Genomic DNA, 18,602 nt, shown 5'->3' on the forward strand with positions numbered 1-18,602 from the left:
GGCCATTGTTTCTGTAATTCATATTTTTACATGGTACGTTTGATAAAAGCTGGATAGTTCAGGATACTGGCATACAGGTAGCTGGTTTAGTATGATTTTTTTAAAGTGGTTTTTAAAAGGTGGGTAATTCCTTCTATGGTTAGGAAAATCAAATGGTTAATTATTCTAAGACTAACATGCGACAGACATTATTTCTCCTGGATATATATAGTATTTTGAAGCAAAACATTTACATAACTCAGGCCACTATTAAAGGTTTGTACAATATGCCTGGCAATAATGCCCTTTCATTTCTTTCTACCCCATTTCCTTTATTCTCATTGTATATTTGACTGTTCTTCATAAATATTACTGTTATTTTGGTTATTTCATTTAATTTTTATTTTGCGGTACGCGGGTCTGTCACCGCCGTGGCCTCTCCCGCTGTGGAGTACAGGCTCTGGACGCGCAGCCTCAGCGGCCATGGCTCAAGGGCCCAGCTGCTCCGCGGCACGTGCGATCCTTCCGGACCGGGACACGAACCCGCGTCCCCTGCATTGGCAGGCGGACCCTCAACCACTGCGCCACTAGGGAAGCCCTACCATGTGTTTTTTGTATTTTTTAACATTTACTTATTTATTTTTTGGCTGCGTTGAGACTTCATTGCCCCACCAGGCTTTCTCTAGTTGCAGCCAGCGGGCGCTACTCTTCGTTGCGGTGTGCGGGCTTCTCATTGCGGTGGCTTCTCTTGCTGCAAAGCACGGGCTCTAGGCGCGCGGGCTTCAGTAGTTGTGGCTCGCGGGCCCTAGAGCGCAGGCTCAGGAGTTGTGGCGCACGGGCTTAGTTGCTCTGCGGCATGTGGGATCTTCCCGGACCAGGGCTCGAACCCGTGTCCTCTGCATAGGCAGGCGGACTCCCAACCACTGTGCCACCAGGGAAGTCCCTACCATGTGTTTTAAGGTGATTTTTCTGTCAGCGTGGCCATGACATAAACAGTTGCTTTTACAAGTTGCCAGATTTGGTGTGATTGGAAAGCACACACAATTAAATTACCTTGAGACTTATTTTGAAAATGTGTCCAAAATTACAAAAATAGTATACATCACCATTTGGCCACGGAAGTGTTGAAATATAATTATCCTCTTAAGTGCATTTTCCAAATGACAATGTTCTGTTTTCAGCGGGAAATATGGGTCGGAGAATAAAGTCAACATACAGACCTAAAGAAGGAGGTGTTGGTCAAGGCTATCCCAGGGCAGTTGGGCCTGTGGTTGTAAGTGTTTTAACATTTGATGATTTTTATTAGTAGAAATTAGTTTTTGTGAAAATGTTGTTGAACTAATATAGATACAGTGATAAAGGTCTTCCATGTGATAAGGAACTTTGATCCAGGAGGACTGTATTCTGGTGTTGCCTGGATGAATGCTGTTACGCTCCTGGGGAATTTGACTGATGACTTCCTTCTCATGCTTATTAACAGATTGCACACAGCCATCCCGACATAGATGAAAATAGCTTCCAAAGTCCTTGTGGGTAACTGTTTTCCTGGAGTAGCCTCTCTGTGGGAAGAGTAACTTTACTAAGAATAAGTATGCTGGGAGCTTGTGGCTTTTTAGGGCATGAGCCACCTCGTCTCCTTGCGTGGACTTGCAGTACAACTTTCTCTGCTCCAAAAAAAAAAAAAGTGTACTGAATAGTATTGGAAAAATGTCTTTAGATTTATTTATGATGAAATGTATCTTTGTATTTTGTATATTTACATTGTTGACGTGTATTAGTAACAAAACTTTTCATTTGCACACACACACCCATAGTTCCAGCAGCCCGGTGATAAGCAACCCGAACAAGAGAAGCCACTAACTGAAAGTAAGGACATTACACCTGTTGAAGAGAAAATGGATGAAAGAGCATATTCAGTTAAAGGTGAAGGGAAAGGGAAGAAGAATGCCTGTTGGGTGTGTGTATGTGTGTGTGCGTATGTGATGTGTCATGCATTATGATATACCAGTAAGAGAAGGAAAGAAAACAATAGAAAGGGATCTCAAACGTGGCCTGAAAATTGGCTGGAGAAGTGAAGAGAGTATAATTTGCAGTTTAGGGCAATCCCTCACTCTAATAAATTTTCCCCAATTTATGAATGAGAAAATTGAGGCTAAAGGACTGGGTTTATCAAAGAGCACTTGTCTTTTGAATACAAAATCTGTATTTCACTCCAGAGTTTGTGTCTTCCTACCATGAATGTTGCTGTAAAAAAGGTGCATGATTTTGCTCAAAACTCAAATGTCTGTACTGTAATGTAGCTCATTATTGCCCCAGTTCAATGTAGTAGGATAGAGGCTCCAGAAATGAGTCATGTATGATGGCCAGTGTTTCTGTAATTCATATTTTTACATGGTACGTTTGATAAAAGCTGGATAGTTCAGGATACTGGCATACAGGTAGCTGGTTTAGTATGATTGTTTTAAAGTGGTTTTGAAAAGGTGGGTTAATCCTTCTGTGGTTAGGAAAATCAAATGGTTAATTATTCTAAGATTAACATGAGACAGACATTATTTCTCCTGGATATATATATAGTATTTTGAAGCAAAACATTTACATAACTCAGGCCACTATTAAAGGTTTGTAGAATATGACTGGCAATAATGCCCTTTCATTTCTTTCTACCCCATTTCCTTTATTCTCATTGTTTATTTGACTGCTCTTCATAAATATTACTGTTATTTTGGTTATTTCATTTAATTTTTTTTTTGCGGTGCGCGTGTCTCTCACCGCCGTGGCTTCTCCCGCTGTGGAGCACAGGCTCTGGACACGCAGCCTCAGCGGCCATGGCTCACGGGCCCAGCTGCTCCACGGCACGTGCGATCCTTCGGTCCAGGGGCACGAACCTGCGTCCCCTGCATCGGCAGGCGGACCCTCAACCACTGCGCCACTAGGGAAGCCCTACCATGTGTTTTTTGTTTATTTTTTAACATTTATTTATTTAATATTTGGCTGCATTGGGACTTCATTGCACCAATAGGCTTTCTCTAGTTTCGGCGAGCGGGCGCTACTCTTCATTGCACTGCGTGGGCTACTCATTGCGGTGGCTTTTCTTGTTGTGGAGCACGGGCTTTAGGCGTGTGGCTTCAGTAGTTGTGGCTCGCGGGTCCTAGAGCGCAGGCTGAGGAGTTGTGGCCCACGGGCTTAGTTGCTCTGCGGCATGTGGGATCTTCCCGGACCAGGGCTCGAACCCGTGTCCTCTGCATTGGCAGGCGGACTCCCAACCACTGTGCCACCAGGGAAGTCCCTACCATGTGTTTTAAGGTGATTTTTCTGTCAGCGTGGCCATTTCATAAACAGTTGCTTTTGCAAGTTGCCAGATTTGGTGTGATTGGAAAGCACACACAATTAAATTACCTTGAGTCTTATTTTGAAAATGTGTTCAATATTACAAAAATAGTATTCATCACCATTTGGCCACGGAAGTGTTGAAATATAATTATCCTCTTAAGTGCATTTTCCAAATGACAATGTTCTGTTTTCAGCGGGAAATATGGGTTGGAGAAGAAAGTCAACATACAGACCTCAAGAAAGAGGTGATGGTCAAGGCTGTCCCAGGGCAGTTGGGCCCGTGGTTGTAAGTGTTTTAACATTTGATGATTTTTATTAGTAGAAATTAGTTTTTGTGAAAATGTTGTTGAACTAATATAGATACAGTGATAAAGGTCTTCCATGTGATAAGGAACTTTGATCCAGGAGGACTGTATTCTGGTGTTGCCTGGATGAATGCTGTTACGTTCCTGGGGAATTTGACTGGAGACTTCCTTCTCATGCTTATTAACAGATTGCACACAGCCATCCCGACATAGATGAAAATAGCTTCCAAAGTCCTTGTGGGTAACTGTTTTCCTGGAGTAGCCTCTCTGTGGGAAGAGTAACTTTACTAAGAATAAGTATGCTGGGAGCTCGAGGCTTTCTAGCTAGGGCGCGAGCCACCTCGTCTCCTTGCATGGACTTGCAATACAACTTTCTCTGCTCCAAAAAAAAAAAAGTGTACTGAATAGTATTGGAAAGAGGTCTTTAGATTTATTTATGATCAAATGTATCTTTGTATTTTGTATATTAATATTGTTGACGTCTATTAGTAACAAAACTTTTCATTTGCACACACACACCCATAGTTCCAGCAGCCCGGTGATAGGCAACCCGAACAAGAGAAGCCACTAACTGAAAGTCAGGACATTAAACCTGGTGAAGAGAAAATGGATGAAGGAGCATATTCAGTTAAAGGTGAAGGGAAAGGGAAGAAGAATGCCTGTTGGTGTGTGTATGTGTGTGTGTGTATGTGATGTGTCATGCATTATGATATACCAGTAAGAGAAGGAAAGAAAACAATAGAAAGGGATCTCAAATGTGGCCTGAAAATTGGCTGGAGAAGTGAAGAGAGTATAATTTGCAGTTTAGGGCAATCCCTCACTCTAATAAATTTTCCCCAATTTATGAATGAGAAAATTGAGGCTAAAGGATTGGGTTTATCACAGAGCACTTGGCTTTTGAATACAAAATCTGTATTTCACTCCAGAGTTTGTGTCTTCCTACCATGAATGTTGCTGTAAAAAAGGTGCATGATTTTGCTCAAAACTCAAATGTCTGTACTGCAATGTAGCTCATTATTGCCCCAGTTCAATGTAGTAGGATAGAGGCTCCAGAAATGAGTCATGTATGATGGCCATTGTTTCTGTAATTCATATGTTTACATGGTACGTTTGATAAAAGCTGGATAGTTCAGGATACTGGCATACAGGTAGCTGGTTTAGTATGATTTTTTTAAAGTGGTTTTTAAAAGGTGGGTAATTCCTTCTATGGTTAGGAAAATCAAATGGTTAATTATTCTAAGACTAACATGCGACAGACATTATTTCTCCTGGATATATATAGTATTTTGAAGCAAAACATTTACATAACTCAGGCCACTATTAAAGGTTTGTACAATATGCCTGGCAATAATGCCCTTTCATTTCTTTCTACCCCATTTCCTTTATTCTCATTGTATATTTGACTGTTCTTCATAAATATTACTGTTATTTTGGTTATTTCATTTAATTTTTATTTTGCGGTACGCGGGTCTGTCACCGCCGTGGCCTCTCCCGCTGTGGAGTACAGGCTCTGGACGCGCAGCCTCAGCGGCCATGGCTCAAGGGCCCAGCTGCTCCGCGGCACGTGCGATCCTTCCGGACCGGGACACGAACCCGCGTCCCCTGCATTGGCAGGCGGACCCTCAACCACTGCGCCACTAGGGAAGCCCTACCATGTGTTTTTTGTATTTTTTAACATTTACTTATTTATTTTTTGGCTGCGTTGAGACTTCATTGCCCCACCAGGCTTTCTCTAGTTGCAGCCAGCGGACGCTACTCTTCGTTGCGGTGTGCGGGCTTCTCATTGCGGTGGCTTCTCTTGCTGCAAAGCACGGGCTCTAGGCGCGCGGGCTTCAGTAGTTGTGGCTCGCGGGCCCTAGAGCGCAGGCTCAGGAGTTGTGGCGCACGGGCTTAGTTGCTCTGCGGCATGTGGGATCTTCCCGGACCAGGGCTCGAACCCGTGTCCTCTGCATAGGCAGGCGGACTCCCAACCACTGTGCCACCAGGGAAGTCCCTACCATGTGTTTTAAGGTGATTTTTCTGTCAGCGTGGCCATGACATAAACAGTTGCTTTTACAAGTTGCCAGATTTGGTGTGATTGGAAAGCACACACAATTAAATTACCTTGAGACTTATTTTGAAAATGTGTCCAAAATTACAAAAATAGTATACATCACCATTTGGCCACGGAAGTGTTGAAATATAATTATCCTCTTAAGTGCATTTTCCAAATGACAATGTTCTGTTTTCAGCGGGAAATATGGGTCGGAGAATAAAGTCAACATACAGACCTAAAGAAGGAGGTGTTGGTCAAGGCTATCCCAGGGCAGTTGGGCCTGTGGTTGTAAGTGTTTTAACATTTGATGATTTTTATTAGTAGAAATTAGTTTTTGTGAAAATGTTGTTGAACTAATATAGATACAGTGATAAAGGTCTTCCATGTGATAAGGAACTTTGATCCAGGAGGACTATATTCTGGTGTTGCCTGGATGAATGCTGTTACGTTCCTGGGGAATTTGACTGATGACTTCCTTCTCATGCTTATTAACAGATTGCACACAGCCATCCCGACATAGATGAAAATAGCTTCCAAAGTCCTTGTGGGTAACTGTTTTCCTGGAGTAGCCTCTCTGTGGGAAGAGTAACTTTACTAAGAATAAGTATGCTGGGAGCTTGAGGCTTTTTAGGGCATGAGCCACCTCGTCTCCTTGCGTGGACTTGCAGTACAACTTTCTCTGCTCCAAAAAAAAAAAAGTGTACTGAATAGTATTGGAAAAATGTCTTTAGATTTATTTATGATGAAATGTATCTTTGTATTTTGTATATTTACATTGTTGACGTGTATTAGTAACAAAACTTTTCATTTGCACACACACACCCATAGTTCCAGCAGCCCGGTGATAAGCAACCCGAACAAGAGAAGCCACTAACTGAAAGTAAGGACATTACACCTGTTGAAGAGAAAATGGATGAAAGAGCATATTCAGTTAAAGGTGAAGGGAAAGGGAAGAAGAATGCCTGTTGGGTGTGTGTATGTGTGTGTGCGTATGTGATGTGTCATGCATTATGATATACCAGTAAGAGAAGGAAAGAAAACAATAGAAAGGGATCTCAAACGTGGCCTGAAAATTGGCTGGAGAAGTGAAGAGAGTATAATTTGCAGTTTAGGGCAATCCCTCACTCTAATAAATTTTCCCCAATTTATGAATGAGAAAATTGAGGCTAAAGGACTGGGTTTATCAAAGAGCACTTGTCTTTTGAATACAAAATCTGTATTTCACTCCAGAGTTTGTGTCTTCCTACCATGAATGTTGCTGTAAAAAAGGTGCATGATTTTGCTCAAAACTCAAATGTCTGTACTGTAATGTAGCTCATTATTGCCCCAGTTCAATGTAGTAGGATAGAGGCTCCAGAAATGAGTCATGTATGATGGCCAGTGTTTCTGTAATTCATATTTTTACATGGTACGTTTGATAAAAGCTGGATAGTTCAGGATACTGGCATACAGGTAGCTGGTTTAGTATGATTGTTTTAAAGTGGTTTTGAAAAGGTGGGTTAATCCTTCTGTGGTTAGGAAAATCAAATGGTTAATTATTCTAAGATTAACATGAGACAGACATTATTTCTCCTGGATATATATAGTATTTTGAAGCAAAACATTTACATAACTCAGGCCACTATTAAAGGTTTGTAGAATATGCCTGGCAATAATGCCCTTTCATTTCTTTCTACCCCATTTCCTTTATTCTCATTGTTTATTTGACTGTTCTTCATAAATATTACTGTTATTTTGGTTATTTCATTTAATTTTTTTTTTGCGGTGCGCGTGTCTCTCACCGCCGTGGCCTCTCCCGCTGTGGAGCACAGGCTCTGGACGCGCAGCCTCAGCGGCCATGGCTCACGGGCCCAGCTGCTCCACGGCACGTGCGATCCTTCGGTCCAGGGGCACGAACCTGCGTCCCCTGCATCGGCAGGCGGACCCTCAACCACTGCGCCACTAGGGAAGCCCTACCATGTGTTTTCTGTTTATTTTTTAACATTTATTTATTTAATATTTGGCTGCATTGGGACTTCATTGCACCAATAGGCTTTCTCTAGTTTCGGCGAGCGGGCGCTACTCTTCGTTGCACTGCGTGGGCTACTCATTGCGGTGGCTTCTCTTGTTGTGGAGCACGGGCTTTAGGCGTGTGGCTTCAGTAGTTGTGGCTCGTGGGTCCTAGAGCGCAGGCTGAGGAGTTGTGGCCCACGGGCTTAGTTGCTCTGCGGCATGTGGGATCTTCCCGGACCAGGGCTCGAACCCGTGTCCTCTGCATTGGCAGGCGGACTCCCAACCACTGTGCCACCAGGGAAGTCCCTACCATGTGTTTTAAGGTGATTTTTCTGTCAGCGTGGCCATTTCATAAACAGTTGCTTTTGCAAGTTGCCAGATTTGGTGTGATTGGAAAGCACACACAATTAAATTACCTTGAGTCTTATTTTGAAAATGTGTTCAATATTACAAAAATAGTATTCATCACCATTTGGCCACGGAAGTGTTGAAATATAATTATCCTCTTAAGTGCATTTTCCAAATGACAATGTTCTGTTTTCAGCGGGAAATATGGGTTGGAGAAGAAAGTCAACATACAGACCTCAAGAAAGAGGTGATGGTCAAGGCTGTCCCAGGGCAGTTGGGCCTGTGGTTGTAAGTGTTTTAACATTTGATGATTTTTATTAGTAGAAATTAGTTTTTGTGAAAATGTTGTTGAACTAATATAGATACAGTGATAAAGGTCTTCCATGTGATAAGGAACTTTGATCCAGGAGGACTATATTCTGGTGTTGCCTGGATGAATGCTGTTACGTTCCTGGGGAATTTGACTGGAGACTTCCTTCTTATGCTTATTAACAGATTGCACACAGCCATCCCGACATAGATGAAAATAGCTTCCAAAGTCCGTGTGGGTAACTGTTTTCCTGGAGTAGCCTCTCTGTGGGAAGAGTAACTTTACTAAGAATAAGTATGCTGGGAGCTCGAGGCTTTCTAGCTAGGGCACGAGCCACCTCGTCTCCTTGCATGGACTTGCAATACAACTTTCTCTGCTCCAAAAAAAAAAAGTGTACTGAATAGTATTGGAAAAATGTCTTTAGATTTATTTATGATGAAATGTATCTTTGTATTTTGTATATTTATATTGTTGACGTGTATTAGTAACAAAACTTTTCATTTGCACACACACACCCATAGTTCCAGCAGCCCGGTGATAAGCAACCCGAACAAGAGAAGCCACTAAGTGAAAGTAAGGACATTACACCTGTTGAAGAGAAAATGGATGAAGGAGCATATTCAGTTAAAGGTGAAGGGAAAGGGAAGAAGAATGCGTGTTGGGTGTGTGTATGTGTGTGTGTGTATGTGATGTGTCATGCATTATGATATACCAGTAAGAGAAGGAAAGAAAACAATAGAAAGGGATCTCAAACGTGGCCTGAAAATTGGCTGGAGAAGTGAAGAGAGTATAATTTGCAGTTTAGGGCAATCCCTCACTCTAATAAATTTTCCCCAATTTATGAATGAGAAAATTGAGGCTAAAGGATTGGGTTTATCAAAGAGCACTTAGCTTTTGAATACAAAATCTGTATTTCACTCCAGAGTTTGTGTCTTCCTACCATGAATGTTGCTGTAAAAAAGGTGCATGATTTTGCTCAAAACTCAAATGTCTGTACTGCAATGTAGCTCATTATTGCCCCAGTTCAATGTAGTAGGATAGAGGCTCCAGAAATGAGTCATGTATGATGGCCATTGTTTCTGTAATTCATATTTTTACATGGTACGTTTGATAAAAGCTGGATAGTTCAGGATACTGGCATACAGGTAGCTGGTTTAGTATGATTTTTTAAAGTGGTTTTTAAAAGGTGGTTAAATCCTTCTATGGTTAGGAAAATGAAAAGGTTAATTATTCTAAGACTAACATGCGACAGACATTATTTCTCCTGGATATATATAGTATTTTGAAGCAAAACATTTACATAACTCAGGCCACTATTAAACGTTTGTAGAATATGACTGGCAATAATGCCCTTTCATTTCTTTCTACCCCATTTACTTTATTCTCATTGTATATTTGACTGTTCTTCATAAATATTACTGTTATTTTGGTTATTTCATTTAATTTTTATTTTGCGGTACGCGAGCCTCTCACCACCGTGGCCTCTCCTGCTGTGGAGCACAGGCTCTGGACGCACAGCCTCAGTGGCCATGGCTCACGGGCCCAGCTGCTCCGCGGCATGTGCGATCCTTCCGGACCGGGGCACGAGCCCGCGTCCTCTGCATCGGCAGGCGGACCCTCAACCACTGCGCCACTAGGGAAGGCCTACCATGTGTTTTTTGTATTTTTTATCATTTATTTATTTATTTTTTGGCTGCGTTGAGACTTCATTGCCCCACCAGGCTTTCTCTAGTTGCAGCCAGCGGGCGCTACTCTTCGTTGCGGTGTGCGGGCTTCTCATTGCGGTGGCTTCTCTTGCTGCAAAGCACGGGCTCTAGGCGCGCGGGCTTCAGTAGTTGTGGCTCGCGGGCCCTAGAGCGCAGGCTCAGGAGTTGTGGCGCATGGGCTTAGTTGCTCTGCGGCATGTGGGATCTTCCCGGACCAGGGCTTGAACCCGTGTCCTCTGCATAGGCAGGCGGACTCCCAACCACTGTGCCACCAGGGAAGTCCCTACCATGTGTTTTAAGGTGATTTTTCTGTCAGCGTGGCCATGACATAAACAGTTGCTTTTACAAGTTGCCAGATTTGGTGTGATTGGAAAGCACACACAATTAAATTACCTTGAGTCTTATTTTGAAAATGTGTTCAATATTACAAAAATAGTATACATCACCATTTGGCCACGGAAGTGTTGAAATATAATTATCCTCTTAAGTGCATTTTCCAAATGACAATGTTCTGTTTTCAGCGGGAAATATGGGTCGGAGAATAAAGTCAACATACAGACCTAAAGAAGGAGGTGTTGGTCAAGGCTATCCCAGGGCAGTTGGGCCTGTGGTTGTAAGTGTTTTAACATTTGATGATTTTTATTAGTAGAAATTAGTTTTTGTGAAAATGTTGTTGAACTAATATAGATACAGTGATAAAGGTCTTCCATGTGATAAGGAACTTTGATCCAGGAGGACTGTATTCTGGTGTTGCCTGGATGAATGCTGTTACGTTCCTGGGGAATTTGACTGATGACTTCCTTCTCATGCTTATTAACAGATTGCACACAGCCATTCCGACATAGATGAAAATAGCTTCCAAAGTCCTTGTGGGTAACTGTTTTCCTGGAGTAGCCTCTCTTTGGGAAGAGTAACTTTACTAAGAATAAGTATGCTGGGAGCTTGAGGCTTTTTAGGGCATGAGCCACCTCGTCTCCTTGCATGGACTTGCAGTACAACTTTCTCTGCTCCAAAAAAAAAAAAAAGTGTACTGAATAGTATTGGAAACATGTCTTTAGATTTACTTATGATGAAATGTATCTTTGTATTTTGTATATTTATATTGTTGACGTGTATTAGTAACAAAACTTGTCATTTGCACACACACACCCATAGTTCCAGCAGCCCGGTGATAAGCAACCCGAACAAGAGAAGCCACTAACTGAAAGTAAGGACATTACACCTGTTGAAGAGAAAATGGATGAAAGAGCATATTCAGTTAAAGGTGAAGGGAAAGGGAAGAAGAATGCCTGTTGGGTGTGTGTATGTGTGTGTGCGTATGTGATGTGTCATGCATTATGATATACCAGTAAGAGAAGGAAAGAAAACAATAGAAAGGGATCTCAAACGTGGCCTGAAAATTGGCTGGAGAAGTGAAGAGAGTATAATTTGCAGTTTAGGGCAATCCCTCACTCTAATAAATTTTCCCCAATTTATGAATGAGAAAATTGAGGCTAAAGGATTGGGTTTATCACAGAGCACTTGTCTTTTGAATACAAAATCTGTATTTCACTCCAGAGTTTGTGTCTTCCTACCATGAATGTTGCTGTAAAAAAGGTGCATGATTTTGCTCAAAACTCAAATGTCTGTACTGTAATGTAGCTCATTATTGCCCCAGTTCAATGTAGTAGGATAGAGGCTCCGGGAATGAGTCATGTACGATGGCCATTGTTTCTGTAATTCATATTTTTACATGGTACGTTTGATAAAAGCTGGATAGTTCAGGATACTGGCATACAGGTAGCTGGTTTAGTATGATTGTTTTAAAGTGGTTTTGAAAAGGTGGGTTAATCCTTCTGTGGTTAGGAAAATCAAATGGTTAATTATTCTAAGATTAACATGAGACAGACATTATTTCTCCTGGATATATATAGTATTTTGAAGCAAAACATTTACATAACTCAGGCCACTATTAAACGTTTGTAGAATATGACTGGCAATAATGCCCTTTCATTTCTTTCTACCCCATTTCCTTTATTCTCATTGTATATTTGACTGTTCTTCATAAATATTACTGTTATTTTGGTTATTTCATTTAATTTTTTTTTTGCGGTGCGCGGGCCTCTCACCACCGTGGCCTCTCCCGCTGCGGAGCACAGGCTCTGGACGCGCAGCCTCAGCGGCCATGGCTCACGGGCCCAGCTGCTCCACGGCACGTGCGATCCTTCGGTCCCGGGGCACGAACCTGCGTCCCCTGCATCGGCAGGCGGACCCTCAACCACTGCGCCACTAGGGAAGCCCTACCATGTGTTTTTTGTTTATTTTTTTAACATTTATTTATTTAATTTTTGGCTGCATTGGGACTTCATTGCACCACTAGGCTTTTTCTAGTTTCGGCGAGCGGGCGCTACTCTTCCTTGCACTGCACGGGCTTCTCATTGCGGTGGCTTTTCTTGTTGTGGAGCACGGGCTTTAGGCGTGCGGGCTTCAGTAGTTGTGGCTCGCGGGCCCTAGAGCGCAGGCTGAGTAGTTGTGGCCCACGGGCTTAGTTGCTCTGCGGCATGTGGGATCTTCCCGGACCAGGGCTCGAACCCGTGTCCTCTGCATTGGAAGGCGGACTCCCAACCACTGTGCCAACAGGGAAGTCCCTACCATGTGTTTTAAGGTGATTTTTCTGTCAGCGTGGCCATGACATAAACAGTTGCTTTTGCAAGTTGCCAGATTTGGTGTGATTGGAAAGCACACACAATTAAATTACCTTGAGTCTTATTTTGAAAATGTGTCCAATATTACAAAAATAGTATACATCACCATTTGGCCACGGAAGTGTTGAAATATAATTATCCTCTTAAGTGCATTTTCCAGATGACAATGTTCTGTTTTCAGCGGGAAGTATGGGTTGGAGAAGAAAGTCAACATACAGACCTCAAGATAGAGGTGATGGTCAAGGCTATCCCAGTGCAGTTGGGCCTGTGGTTGTAAGTGTTTTAACATTTGATGATTTTTATTAGTAAAAATTAGTTTTTGTGAAAATGTTGTTGAACCAATATAGATACAGTGATAAAGGTCTTCCATGTGATAAGGAACTTTGATCCAGGAGGACTATATTCTGGTGTTGCCTGGATGAATGCTGTTATGTTCCTGGGGAATTTGATGACTTCCTTCTCATGCTTATTAACAGATTGCACACAGCCATCCCGACATAGATGAAAATAGCTTCTAAAGTCCGTGTGGTAACTGCTTTCCTGGAGTAGCCTCTCTGTGGGAAGAGTAACTTTACTAAGAATAAGTATGCTGGGAGCTTGAGGCGTATTAGGGCATGAGCCACCTCGTCTCCTTGCATGGACTTGCAATACAACTTTCTCTGCTCCAAAAAAAAAAAAAAAAGTGTACTGAATAGTATTGGAAAGAGGTCTTTAGATTTATTTATGATCAAATGTATCTTTGTATTTTGTATATTAATATTGTTGACGTCTATTAGTAACAAAACTTTTCATTTGCACACACACACCCATAGTTCCAGCAGCCCGGTGATAGGCAACCTGAACAAGAGAAGCCACTAACTGAAAGTCAGGACATTAAACCTGGTGAAGAGAAAATGGATGAAGGAGCATATTCAGTTAAAGGTGAAGGGAAAGGGAAGAAGAATGCCTGTTGGGTGTGTGTATGTGTGTGTGTGTATGTGATGTGTCATGCATTATGATATACCAGTAAGAGAAGGAAAGAAAACAATAGAAAGGGATCTCAAATGTGGCCTGAAAATTGGCTGGAGAAGTGAAGAGAGTATAATTTGCAGTTTAGGGCAATCCCTCACTCTAATAAATTTTCCCCAATTTATGAATGAGAAAATCGAGGCTAAAGGATTGGGTTTATCACAGAGCACTTGTCTTTTGAATACAAAATCTGTATTTCACTCCAGAGTTTGTGTCTTCCTACTATGAATGTTGCTGTAAAAAAGGTGAATGATTTTGCTCAAAACTCAAATGTCTGTACTGTAATGTAGCTCATTATTGCCCCAGTTCAATGTAGTAGGATAGAGGCTCCAGAAATGAGTCATGTATGATGGCCATTGTTTCTGTAATTCATATTTTTACATGGTACGTTTGATAAAAGCTGGATAGTTCAGGATACTGGCATACAGGTAGCTGGTTTAGTATGATTTTTTTAAAGTGGTTTTTAAAAGGTGGGTAATTCCTTCTATGGTTAGGAAAATCAAATGGTTAATTATTCTAAGATTAACATGTGACAGACATTATTTCTCCGGGATATATATAGTATTTTGAAGTAAAACATTTACATAACTCAGGCCACTATTAAAGGTTTGTAGAATATGACTGGCAATAATGCCCTTTCATTTCTTTCTACCCCATTTCCTTTATTCTCATTGTATATTTGACTGTTCTTCATAAATATTACTGTTAGTTTGGTTATTTTATTTAATTTTTATTTTGCGGTACGCGGGCCTCTCACCGCCATTGCCTCTCCCGCTGTGGAGCACAGGCTCTGGACGCGGAGCCTCAGCGGCCATGGCTCACGGGCCCAGCTGCTCCGCGGCACGTGCGATCCTTCCGGACCGGGGCACGAACCTGCGTCCCCTGCATCGGCAGGCGGACCCTCAACCACTGCGCCACTAGGGAAGCCCTACCATGTGTTTTTTTTTTTTTTTTTATCATTTATTTATTTATTTTTTGGCTGCATTGGGACTTCATTGCACCACCAGGCTTTCTGTAGTTTCGGCGAGCGGGCGCTACTCTTCGTTGCAGTGCACGGGCTTCTCGTTGTGGTGGCTTCTCTTGTTGCGGAGCACGGGCTTTATGTGCGCGGGTTTCAGTAGTTGTGGCTCGCGGGCCCTAGAGCGCAGGTTCAGGAGTTGTGGCACACGGGCTTAGTTGCTCTGCGGCATGTGGGATCTTCCCGGACCAGGGCTCGAACCCGTGTCCTCTGCATAGGCAGGCGGACTCCCAACCACTGTGCCACCAGGGAAGTCCCTACCATGTGTTTTAAGGTGATTTTTCTGTCAGCGTGGCCATGACATATACAGTTGCTTTTGCAAGTTGCCAGATCTGGTGTGATTGGAAAGCACACACAACTAAATTACCTTGAGACTTATTTTGAAAATGGGTCCAATATTACAAGAATAGTATACATCACCATTTGGCCACGGAAGTGTTGAAATATAATTATCCTCTTAAGTGCATTTTCCAAATGACAATGTTCTGTTTTCAGCGGGAAACATGGGTCGGAGAATAAAGTCAACATACAGACCTAAAGAAGGAGGTGTTGGTCAAGGCTATCGCAGGGCAGTTGGGCCTGTGGTTGTAAGTGTTTTAACATTTGATGATTTTTATTAGTAGAAATTAGTTTTTGTGAAAATGTTGTTGAACTAATATAGATACAGTGATAAAGGTCTTCCATGTGATAAGGAACTTTGATCCAGGAGGACTGTATTCTGGTGTTGCCTGGATGAATGCTGTTACGTTCCTGGGGAATTTGACTGATGACTTCCTTCTCATGCTTATTAACAGATTGCACACAGCCATCCCGACATAGATGAAAATAGCTTCCAAAGTCCTTGTGGGTAACTGTTTTCCTGGAGTAGCCTCTCTTTGGGAAGAGTAACTTTACTAAGAATAAGTATGCTGGGAGCTTGAGGCTTTTTAGGGCATGAGCCACCTCGTCTCCTTGCATGGACTTGCAGTACAACTTTCTCTGCTCCAAAAAAAAAAAAGTGTACTGAATAGTATTGGAAAAATGTCTTTAGATTTATTTATGATGAAATGTATCTTTGTATTTTGTGTATTTATATTGTTGACGTGTATTAGTAACAAAACTTGTCATTTGCTCACACACACCCATAGTTCCAGCAGCCCGGTGATAAGCAACCCGAACAAGAGAAGCCACTAACTGAAAGTAAGGACATTACACCTGTTGAAGAGAAAATGGATGAAGGAGCATATTCAGTTAAAGGTGAAGGGAAAGGGAAGAAGAATGCGTGTTGGGTGTGTGTATGTGTGTGTGTGTATGTGATGTGTCATGCATTATGATATACCAGTAAGAGAAGGAAAGAAAACAATAGAAAGGGATCTCAAACGTGGCCTGAAAATTGGCTGGAGAAGTGAAGAGAGTATAATTTGCAGTTTAGGGCAACCTCTCACTCTAATAAATTTTTCCCAATTTATGAATGAGAAAATTGAGGCTAAAGGATTGGGTTTATCAAAGAGCACTTGGGTTTTGAATACAAAATCTGTATTTCACTCCAGAGTTTGTGTCTTCCTACCATGAATGTTGCTGTAAAAAAGGTGAATGATTTTGCTCAAAACTCAAATGTCTGTACTGTAATGTAGCTCATTATTGCCCAGTTCAATGTAGTAGGATAGAGGCTCCAGAAATGAGTCATGTATGATGGCCATTGTTTCTGTAATTCATATTTTTACATGGTACGTTTGATAAAAGCTGGATAGTTCAGGATACTGGCATACAGGTAGCTGGTTTAGTATGATTTTTTTAAAGTGGATTTTAAAAGGTGGGTAAATCCTTCTATGGTTAGGAAAATCAAATGGTTAATTATTCTAAGATTAACATGAGACAGACATTATTTCTCCTGGATATATATAGTATTTTGAAGCAAAACATTTACATAACTCAGGCCACTATTAAACGTTTGTAGAATATAACTGGCAATAATGCCCTTTCATTTCTTTCTACCCCATTTCCTTTATTCTCATTGTATATTTGACTGTTCTTCATAAATATTACTGTTATTTTGGTTATTTCATTTAATTTTTTTTTTGCGGTGCGCGGGCCTCTCACCACCGTGGCCTCTCCCGCTGCGGAGCACAGGCTCTGGACGCGCAGCCTCAGCGGCCATGGCTCACGGGCCCAGCTGCTCCACGGCACGTGCGATCCTTCGGTCCCGGGGCACGAACCTGCGTCCCCTGCATCGGCAGGCGGACCCTCAACCACTGCGCCACTAGGGAAGCCCTACCATGTGTTTTTTGTTTATTTTTTTAACATTTATTTATTTAATTTTTGGCTGCATTGGGACTTCATTGCACCACTAGGCTTTTTCTAGTTTCGGCGAGCGGGCGCTACTCTTCCTTGCACTGCACGGGCTTCTCATTGCGGTGGCTTTTCTTGTTGTGGAGCACGGGCTTTAGGCGTGCGGGCTTCAGTAGTTGTGGCTCGCGGGCCCTAGAGCGCAGGCTGAGTAGTTGTGGCCCACGGGCTTAGTTGCTCTGCGGCATGTGGGATCTTCCCGGACCAGGGCTCGAACCCGTGTCCTCTGCATTGGAAGGCGGACTCCCAACCACTGTGCCAACAGGGAAGTCCCTACCATGTGTTTTAAGGTGATTTTTCTGTCAGCGTGGCCATGACATAAACAGTTGCTTTTGCAAGTTGCCAGATTTGGTGTGATTGGAAAGCACACACAATTAAATTACCTTGAGTCTTATTTTGAAAATGTGTCCAATATTACAAAAATAGTATACATCACCATTTGGCCACGGAAGTGTTGAAATATAATTATCCTCTTAAGTGCATTTTCCAGATGACAATGTTCTGTTTTCAGCGGGAAGTATGGGTTGGAGAAGAAAGTCAACATACAGACCTCAAGATAGAGGTGATGGTCAAGGCTATCCCAGTGCAGTTGGGCCTGTGGTTGTAAGTGTTTTAACATTTGATGATTTTTATTAGTAGAAATTAGTTTTTGTGAAAATGTTGTTGAACCAATATAGATACAGTGATAAAGGTCTTCCATGTGATAAGGAACTTTGATCCAGGAGGACTATATTCTGGTGTTGCCTGGATGAATGCTGTTATGTTCCTGGGGAATTTGATGACTTCCTTCTCATGCTTATTAACAGATTGCACACAGCCATCCCGACATAGATGAAAATAGCTTCTAAAGTCCGTGTGGTAACTGCTTTCCTGGAGTAGCCTCTCTGTGGGAAGAGTAACTTTACTAAGAATAAGTATGCTGGGAGCTTGAGGCGTATTAGGGCATGAGCCACCTCGTCTCCTTGCATGGACTTGCAATACAACTTTCTCTGCTCCAAAAAAAAAAAAAAAGTGTACTGAATAGTATTGGAAAGAGGTCTTTAGATTTATTTATGATCAAATGTATCTTTGTATTTTGTATATTAATATTGTTGACGTCTATTAGTAACAAAACTTTTCATTTGCACACACACACCCATAGTTCCAGCAGCCCGGTGATAGGCAACCTGAACAAGAGAAGCCACTAACTGAAAGTCACGACATTAAACCTGGTGAAGAGAAAATGGATGAAGGAGCATATTCAGTTAAAGGTGAAGGGAAAGGGAAGAAGAATGCCTGTTGGGTGTGTGTATGTGTGTGTGTGTATGTGATGTGTCATGCATTATGATATACCAGTAAGAGAAGGAAAGAAAACAATAGAAAGGGATCTCAAATGTGGCCTGAAAATTGGCTGGAGAAGTGAAGAGAGTATAATTTGCAGTTTAGGGCAATCCCTCACTCTAATAAATTTTCCCCAATTTATGAATGAGAAAATCGAGGCTAAAGGATTGGGTTTATCACAGAGCACTTGTCTTTTGAATACAAAATCTGTATTTCACTCCAGAGTTTGTGTCTTCCTACCA

Source organism: Hyperoodon ampullatus (assembly GCF_949752795.1).
Source record: "Hyperoodon ampullatus genome assembly, chromosome: X".
NCBI classification, from domain to species: Eukaryota; Metazoa; Chordata; class Mammalia; order Artiodactyla; family Ziphiidae; genus Hyperoodon; species Hyperoodon ampullatus.